Below are 10,163 nucleotides of genomic sequence, written 5' to 3'. Positions count from 1 at the left end.
AATGCTGGAACTTGTGGGGCCCACCCATGGGGCGCCACCTCCTAATTATGTCATTGAAGACCAAACGAGTCTCACCTATGTAACACCCCTCCTATTTTAAAGCTCAAGGCTTAATGAGACCCACCCCAAGGGTGCCCCACCTATTTTTGGAGAGAAAGAAAGGGTGTGCAAGTGAACTTAAGTACCTCTCTAATAATGAAAAAGAGAAGTCCATAGAGGGGTCTATAAATGGACAAGAAGACCCTACTTTTAGTTTGGTCCAAGTTGACTTAACCAAGAATAGCCTAGGCTATTTGAGTTTAACTAAAATTAATCTAGCTCATTTAGGTTTTATCTAGAATTAGACTTTTTATTTAAAGTTTATTTTGTTATTTGTGTAAGACATTATATACCCTCTTTGGCCTATATATAGAGGCCCTTGTATTTGGCTTGAGGGAATTGAATTATGAAAATCAGAATTGAAATTTCATCTCCCTCCCTCCCTCTCTCTCTCTCTCTCTCTCTCTATCTCTCGCGCGCGATCCAGTCCCTTTTGTCATTGGTGTGTCGATCCCTTATGGGTCGGCTTACTTCAGTAGACCAAGGCTGCAACCAAAGTCCACATCAATCTGGCATGCTCAATTCCAAATCTTCAATGATCTTACCTTTTTCAAGCCAATCTCGTGAAGCCATGATTTTTTTCAGTTGAACTAGCTTCTGTAGCAAACTTCAACCTAGTCAGCATAATTCCAGTAAGTTGTCCGAGCATCTCCCTTAACCTCAAACCTAGTTTAGAAGTTACCCAACCCAAATAAGCTAAACCTGAAATCTGAGAAACCCTAACAAGGAGGAGGAAGCCAATTTATAGGTAAACTCCAAGGTCAAACCTAAATTCGCTTAGAGGACCCAAATGGCTGAAAAAGATAAAGTAAAATCAGATAAAGCACTAACAACCTCTAGATCCATTCAAAAGACCTTCCTTGACATACTCAATATGAGAAATCAAATGGGTAATAAAGAAAGAAAGGTGGTTCTTGTCATGTTTGAGAACATGTTCGCTAAACCCACCTCCCTACACCCCCAAGGTTCCCAAGATACTCATATCCCGTTTAAGGAGCACAAAGTCATGCACATGTGGTCCAACTACAATTTTGGATAACCTATAGTGTCTTATCATAGTCATGTTGAGGATGAACAAGACGTAAGTGTAGAACCTGAGAAGACTGAAGTCATGCTCCCTTGGCTTAAGCTTGCACTCATCGAGGCCTTGAGAGGGTTCCTTGGAAAAGTTTGTAAGAGAATGCTAAAACATGGCTACCCCCTTGAAGCTAAAGTTAGAAGGGAATAATTTTGTTTGATCGGAAGATCAGAACCCACCTTCATGAAACTCAAGCAAGCCATGTGTGAGACTTCCTTTCTAGCCTTGCCTAAATTTTCCAAAGTGTTCATTATGGAGTCTGATGCATGTAACATCAAAAGAAGAGCCAGTCAAAAGCTAGAATACCACCCAATTAATTTCGTAAACCTCGCCAATCGTGCCAAAGACTTGTTGATAAACAAGAAGGAATTGATCGCCTATACATTGACACTTGGGAAAAGAAGATCTAATTCTCGTGGGAGGCACTATAGGAGATTTTAAAGTTTTATGGATTGATGTACCTCAACCCCGCTTCAACTAAATTGGGTCATTGAAATACTTAAGTACTATTGTAAATTCCAATGCGAGGAGGGCACGAAAATTCATGTCATCGATGCCTTGTTCTGGGACATAGAGGAAATCCAAATGAATATTTCTTTTATAAATTGGAGCAAGGCATATAAGATAAAAAAATATATTTTTTTTACAAGAGTGAAAGAGAACCATTGAGGATGGTTCAAGTACCCACCCCATTACCAAGTATTGGGTGAAGAAGGCTTATATACGGGAAGATCCTTCTCAATGATGCCAAGATCGCCTCCAATCTCCTCCACTATGACCACTTGTCCCTTTTGAGTGGTTGTAAAAAGGTCCCCAAGACCCTATACGAAACCAAAGACGAGTTCTACCGACCTAAGAAGAAGGAACACACCTACCCCAAATTGTCATGAGATGGACAAGGATGTGTACTTGTCCTTATTAGATATTGAAAATTAGAAGATCATTAAAGAGCCAATGGTAGTGAATGCATCAAAGGCTCCCCAACGCTTGAAGAAAGTCTTGAGTTCAAATCTCATTGAAGGCACTGCCAAAGAGGTCATCTGGATGGTGGAGAAAACTTTGAGAACACTACTTCTAGTGTTTGAAAGTGATCAATTCACCATTTTTTTATCCTGATGGAAGCCAACAATGGATCCACCACACCAACAAAGTTATCATCCTCTAGAAACTCACATGTGTAGACAACTCATGTGTTGAAAAGTCACACATGTGCCAAGGTGCTAAAGGCTAGAAGACAGTCTGTCAAATAATATGAAGGGAAGCACCAACCTTTGAGATCGACTACACCCTTTGTAAGCATTCTCTTGTATTCTTGCCTAAGGGTCTAGGCAATTCTCAAGAGGGAGGGGATGATGCAAACTCAATTGTTAATGGCCCAAATCCAATTCTTGAAGACCCAAATCCAAATTTCAATGCCCAAATAATAAAACTTGTGGGGCCCACCTATGAGGTGCCATATCCTAATTATGAGATTAAAGACCAAGTGGGGCCCATCTATGGAATGCCCCTCCTATTTTTAAAGCTCAAGGCTCAATGGGAACCACCCTCAGGGCACCCCACCTATTTTTAGAGAGAAAGAAAGGGCGTGTAAGTGGACTTAAGTGCCTCTCTAAGAATAGAAAGTAGAAGTCCAAGGTGGGGTCTAAAAATGGAGAAGAAGATCTTACTTTTAGTTTGGTCCAAGTAGGCGTAACCAATAATAGCCTATCCTATTTGGGTTTAATTAGAATAGTGTAGCCTATTTAAGTTTTATCTAGAATTATGCTTTTTCTTTAAAGTTCATTTTGTTATTTGTATAAGAAATTATATGCCTTTTTTAGCCTATATATAGAGGCCCTTGTATTTGGTTCGAGGGGAATGCATTATGAAAATCAGAATTGGACTTGCATCTCTCTCTTTCTCAATTTCGTTTCTCTCTATCTAAGGACAACTCTCTCTAGCTTGAGTCCCTACCCTGACTTCTCTCTCTCTCTCTCTCTTGGGTCAGTCCCTTCCTTAATTGGTGTGTGAATTCCTTATGGGTCTGGACCAAGGCTACAACCAAGGCCCACATCAATATGGTGTGCTCAACTCTAAACCCCCGATGATCTCACCTTTCCCAAGTTGATCCCGTGAAGTCATGGTTTTTCTAGTTGAACCAGCTTCTATAGCAGACCCTAATCGAGTCAACCTAATTTTATTAAGTTGTCCAAGCCTCTCCCTTAACTCCAAACCTAGTTTAGAACCTACCCAACCTAATCCAACTATACCTAAAATCTCATGAACCCTAAAAAGTGCCAAACTTCAAAAAATTTCTCAGCCCAATCCATGAAGTATGAGTTTGAAATTTGGACTCAGTATACTTTAGGGCATCTAGTGTCTACCCTTCGTAACTCAAGATTTTATAAGTCAGGCCTATCTGTCCCAAAACCTTGTTCCAGTGTTGCCTGCCCCTAAAATTTGAACTGTACCTAGTCCTAGGTGTCTAGAAACATCCCTTAAAATTTGATATTTTTTGTGTGAAACTGTTTAAGAGTTATGATTTTTCTCCCAAACCTTGTTATAAAAGAGAACCCAAACTACCCGAGTTGATCTTTGACCTAGACCTTTACCTAACCTAGCAACCTACTTGCTGCCTAAAATTCCTAACCCAGTCCCAGAAAAGCATCAATTTTACAACTAGACTAAATGTCTCAAAATAGCCCATACCTTCTTGCTAACTCTAGTCTTTGGCAACCAGTTTGGTTTTATAGACAATCACAATTTCAAAATTCTTTTTGCTGGATTCAACCATGGAATAAAAATACTTTCTAAATTTCTATGTTTAAACCAATAAGAGAAATGAAAATCAAAATAAATAAATGTTCTGGTAGATGTCAAGATTCATTAAAAATATTCTTGTTTATTTACAATGAATTATAGTTTCAATTTTCATTAAACACGAAAAAAGGAAATAAAGTCTAAGATTTGAGCACTAAGAAAAGCACAAAAATGCATGAAGTATATCATAAAAAAATGCATGAAATATGTTAAGCAACTTGCAATTTTAGACAACATGAAGATACTTCATTCATAAATGACCAACTTTCTGTTGAACCAACTCTTATGTGATGATTGCACTACTGCAAGCAAGGTGGTTCACCCAATCCTCATTCAAGCTATCACTCTTCTACTCTTTTGATCTATCTTCACTTCTTGATGAGGTTGTTTTCTTCTACACAATCAAAACCTAATTCACTTAAAAAAACTTATAGAAATTAAAGACAAAATGAGGTGAAAGGCATTTAAGTAGAAGTTTTACTGAACTAACCATGGTGGGAATTATTTCATTTTTCTTTTTTCCCTTTTTTTTTAAATAAAGTTCTGTAAACGATCTTGTTGGCTCACATTATCTTCTTTTCATTTTTTTTTATTTTTTTATTTGTAGTACCATAATTGTCTTACCACATATTTTTTAGCCACAACAAATCCAACAATAGAGAAATGAAATGAATTGAGATGATTGAGAAAATTTACCCTTTAAATGTTGGATGAACAATGATCTTGAGTTGTTCAACCCATCAATAGAGCATATTTACATTGCTAGTTTTTGTAGGTATATTTGTATGAATTAGCTAGATCATGTGAAAATCATATAAAAAGAAATTCCAGCACAAAAAGTTCTGAAAAAATGAATAAGGAGTATTTGGATTAGACATAAGGGGGTGAGCTGCCTTATAATTGGTAGGGATATGCCTTGACATAGTTTGCTAATAAGAAAAAATATATAAGTGGGTGTTTGAGGGGAATCCTCAAAATCTCCAAGGACTTGAGAAGTTTAACCCCCTAATGTAAATTAGAGGTTGGATTTACGATAACAAGACTAAGTTACGCCTACTACAAAAGAAAACTTGGAAAATAAAGAATAACGAAAAATATCAATTAAAATTATAGAAAATTCAGAAAAAAATATAAGGGTTCAATCATCCAACTCCTCTCCTAACAATCCTTATAATGAGTATTTATAGGATAAAGGAGAAAATCCTAAACTTATTTTGGATTTGAGATAGATCTATTACATAAAATAAATCCAAATCTAAACAAGAAAAAAAAACATAAATTAAAGTTGGATCCACATGGATCTCTTAAACCCGAATGTCATATGCACCACTCCTGCATCATTCCCTCTCTCTCCAAATTGGTTCTACTCACCCCCAAAGTCACGTCTTCATACCCTTCCTTGAGATTTCATTGATGCAAGATGTTTTGATCAAATCAGACTCCATAAATGTGATCTAATCATCCATTTAGTGAAGATTGACAATTAAGTTGCCAAAATTCTAACTCATGTGTAGGATTTTTTGGTGATTCAAAAATCAATGGTTAACAACAACAACAACAACTACTACGCCTTCATCCCAAAACAATTGGGGTCGGCGATATGAACCAACAAAGAAAATCATTCTGGGTCTTCCACATGAATCCTTCTCCTCCATTCATTTCTATCCAATGTCATGTCCTCAGTGAGGTTCAAAGCATTCATATCCTTTCCTATCACCTCCATCCATGTCTTCCTAGGCCTACCCCGACCTCTTTTAACTAATATATTTTTCCATTTCTCCATCCTTCTAACTGGAGCATCATTAGGCCTTCGTCGAATATGTCCAAACCACCGTAAACGATTCTCTCTCATCTTATTTTCAATGGGTGCAACACCTACCTTCTTACGTATCTCCTTGTTCTGAATCTTATCTTTTATTGTATTTCCACACATCCATCTCAGCATACACATCTCAGCGACACTCATTTTTTGAATATGATGTCTCTTGGCAGCCCAACATTTTGTACTATATAGTAAAGCGGGCCTAATAGTCGTCCTATAAAACTTTCCCTTCAACCGCAATGGCATTCTACGATCGCACAACACTCCAGTTGCACTCTTCCATTTCATCCACCCAACCTTTATCCTATGATTTACATCTCCATCAATTTCTCCATACTTTTGAATGATAGATCCCAAATATTTGAAAGAATCATCCACCGATATTTCTTGCTCACCAAGCTTCACTACACTCCCATCACTACTTCGTTGCTTACTAAATCGACATTCCATGTATTATGTCTTACTCTTACTCAACTTAAAACCTCTTGCTTCCAATGTCTGTCTCCATAATTCTAACTTAGCATTAACCCCAGCTCTAGACTCATCAATCAAAACAATATCATCAGCAAATAGCATACACCAAGACACATTTTATTGAATTGATCTCGTAAGCTCATTCATCACTATAGCAAATAGGAAAGGGCTTAAAGCAGATCCTTGATGTAACCCAATCATTATAGGAAAATTGGTTGTCACCCCTCCACAAGTGCGGACATTGGTTACTACTCCTTCATACATATCTTTAATTATACTAATGTACTTGAGAGAAACACCTTTCTTCATCATTGTCCACCAGAGAACGTCCCTAGGTACTCTATCGTAAGCCTTCTCTAAATCAATAAAAACCATATGCAAATCTTTGTTCCTCTCTCTATTTCTCTCAATAAGTTGTCTAAGAAGATGTATAGCTTACATAGTAGATCTTTCAGGCATAAAACCAAATTGATTCTCCGATATCATGACAACCTTCCTCAACCTAGACTCAATCACCCTCTCTCAAAGTTTCATAGTATGACTCATGAGTTTTATACCACGATAGTTTGTGCAATCTTGTATATCACCCTTATTCTTATATAGAGGCACCAAAGTACTCTTCCTCCAATCAATCATTAACAAAATAAAAAAATTTGTGTTTGAAAAAAATATATTGCTATCTGAAAAAGTATGATCCAAGGGTCGATTCTTGTTAAATCATCCATGCTGAATCTATCTATAGGGTTAGTTTTGATAAAAAATCTACATCACAAGATTTAAGAGGGGTATGAAGAAGGGGGATGACACTGGAGATGAGCGGAGCCGAACTCCTCTCTCTCTATCTTGAGCCCTCAAACACCCCTCCATTGTGTTTTTTAACCCGGTGATGTCAACTGAAGATCCGATTTACAAGGAAATCTAACCAACTCTGAGTTATCTAAGGAATCAAAAAATAAATCTAGAAATAGCAAGAAATTCAAAAAAAAAGCTGAAAAATAATAGAAAATTGTAAAAAATAACAAAAAACAAAAAATAAAATAAAATAAACTAGAAAACAACAAAAATTGAATTCATCTCTGGTCCCCTCCAATTCTAGATCTTCCCTATATTTACAGAAAAATAATCCTAATCTAAGTAAATCCAAGATACAAATTTTAATCAACATCAATTAAGAAACTTGCTAATCCTAATGAACTATTAAGTTGAAATATAGATCAAGTATTTAGATCTTATACCCATTACAAGAGATTTAAGTAAGTAAAAAAAAGATCCAAAATATAACACAAACCCAAATGGACCTGTTATTCTATCGCTCCACTTCTGCATCTTTCTCCTCGGTTTAGAAAAAGACTCAGCCTTGAGTCTAGTATGCTTTCATTTCTTCTAGTTCCACTCAACTTCTAAGAACCATGAAGGTGACACCATATCTAATAGTGTGGATTGATGCACTGATCTAGAAAAACTGACGATGACAAGATCTATTTTGCCAACAATCCAAATAGAGAGTGAACGTATAGATCTGGTTGCTCCTTGGTAGTTGATGTAGAACAATACTAAATGGATCCACTTGCGATATTTGAGTCAAAGTAGAAAGGTTCAACTGTAAAGGCTTTTGAATCCAAACATAATTGATTAGATCCAAAATGGTTTCACCTGGGTCAAACGAGTACTTTAAGGGTTGTTTATGTAGTGAATAGGTGTATATGAATATTAATGGATTTTGGATAGCATTTAGGTTGGTGTAGGCCCATTTAAGAGATTGGGTTAAGTTTGGGTTAATTTTAACTTGGTTAGGATCTAGTTGGGTCACAACCAAATCAAGAGGATATTGAGCTGTCAGACCTGAATTGGTATAGGTTAGATATTGGATTAAGATTTGAGGGTAAAAAGTCTGGCTAAGGCCTAATCCATATCCAAAATTATATTGAGTATGGTTTTGTCATAGTTCGAATTGGAATTGGATCTTCGTCTGAGTAAGATAAAGTCCAGTTTGGGTTTGGATATAAGAATTATGACCAAAATCAAGGGTTTGAGCCCAATTCAAATGTTGGACACCTTGGATCGGACCCACAGTGCCCAGAACCAGAGCCTCTTGGGTCGAAATCAGGCCAAATTTAGATCCAGAACGCTCGAATTCGGGTTTTGAGCTGACGAACTAAGTTGGAGCCCGATTTCAGTACTAAACCAGTTCAACTAGTTCTTGCCTTTCATAGAACCCCACCCATGGAAGAAAACCACATGTGGGTTTCCGATTACCCGCGGGGCAGGCGATGGCCCTCGTCCACTGTCTGCAGGTGGAGGGACACCGCCAATAGGGGGTAACTGTTCAGCAAAAGCTCATCGAACAATGTCTGGCCAATGGTGGAGGCCCCGTCATGGGATCTACCACCCAACCAACAAAGGGTGGGGGCAGTGAACTAAGGTCCACCACCGGCCACCGCCGGCTACTCGATGGCCCCCCATCGGCGTAAGCCCTCTGGCAGAAGGTCGCCTGACGGCCCGTTTGGCAGTGGCCTTATTTCTTGCTTGTATAAAGGTGGGAGGTGGCGGTAAAGGAAGGGGGGGTTAAAACCCACCTTTTTTGGGTTGCTTATCTAAGATTTTTTTTTTTATATTGGCCACTTCTCTGAAAGCTACTCGAGACCATTGACATGTTGTTCCAACGCCACCATTCATCGATTAGCGGCCCTTTGATTGCATCATCTTAGTTGCTTAATCGAAGAAAGACTTTTGCACGATTTTCAATGTTTTCATGTTTACTTTAAGATATCATGAATAAGAAGAAGATTTCAGCTCCTCTGATACCAATTGACGTAAACTGAAAGTCAGATTCACGTGAAAATAAAAAATCAACTAGAGTTATTTAAGAAAACAAAAATAAATAAATATCAAAATAACAAAAAATTCAAAAAAATGCTGAAAAATAATGAGAAATTACAAGAAATTAACAAAAACACGAAGTAAACCAAATAAACAAAAAATTAACAAAATCTTGAATCCAATTCTAATCTCCCCTAATCATAGATCTTCCTTATATTTATAAAGTAAATCCAACATTCTAATTTTGATAAACATTAATTAAGAAACTTGATAATCCTAACTGACTATGAAGTTGGAATATGAATAAAGTATTTAGATCTCATATCCATTACAAGAAATTTAAATATAAAAAAAAGATCCAAAATCTAAAACAGATCCAAGTGAACCCGAAATTCTGGCGCTCCTCTCTTGCATCACCTGGTATTGAGAATTTTAATTGAGCATATCATTAGTTAATTATACCTGGATAATTTGTTATGAGTGTTTGGATGTAGCCATGTTTCTGTAGTTTCCTTTTGTTTTTTCGTAAAAGCATATCATAATTAATAATGTTCTACAAGGCTTAGTGAAAAAATGCCACACCTGTCATAGGTGCCTCAGAGTTTTCTTTTTTTTCTTAATCATTTTATCATGTACAAATGTGAAGAGAGAGAGAGAGAGAGAGAGAGAGAGAGAGAGAGAGAGAGAGAGAGAGAGAGAGAGAGAGAGAGAGAGAGCTTGGTCATATTCTCAACTCAACGAATCACTCCCTCTATTGGAATGGAAAAATTGTTAATCGTGCTGACCTCTTGATCAACTTCAAAACACTGAGACAAGTTAGTAGTAAAACTAAGTGGGTTGGATGCTTCTAGAAGCCAGAAAATTTGTCATCTGAATCAGCAGGCAGCCATCGTGTAAACCTGGTCTTACAAATAGGAAAAAAAGAAGAAGCTCATTCAGTGTGAAAAGGAAAAGATACCTTCTAGTCACTTGCTTGTAAAAGGAAGAACATCATTATAGAGTATTGTGAAGTCTTCTGAGGTTGTTGTTGACCTTTAAGTAGTGCCATTGAATCTGTATCGTTGGTGGTTG

This window comes from Nuphar pumila, chromosome 4 (assembly GCF_984573655.1).
Source record: "Nuphar pumila chromosome 4, dmNupPumi1.hap1.1, whole genome shotgun sequence".
NCBI lineage: Eukaryota > Viridiplantae > Streptophyta > Magnoliopsida > Nymphaeales > Nymphaeaceae > Nuphar > Nuphar pumila.
This window is presented reverse-complemented; position numbering follows the sequence as displayed.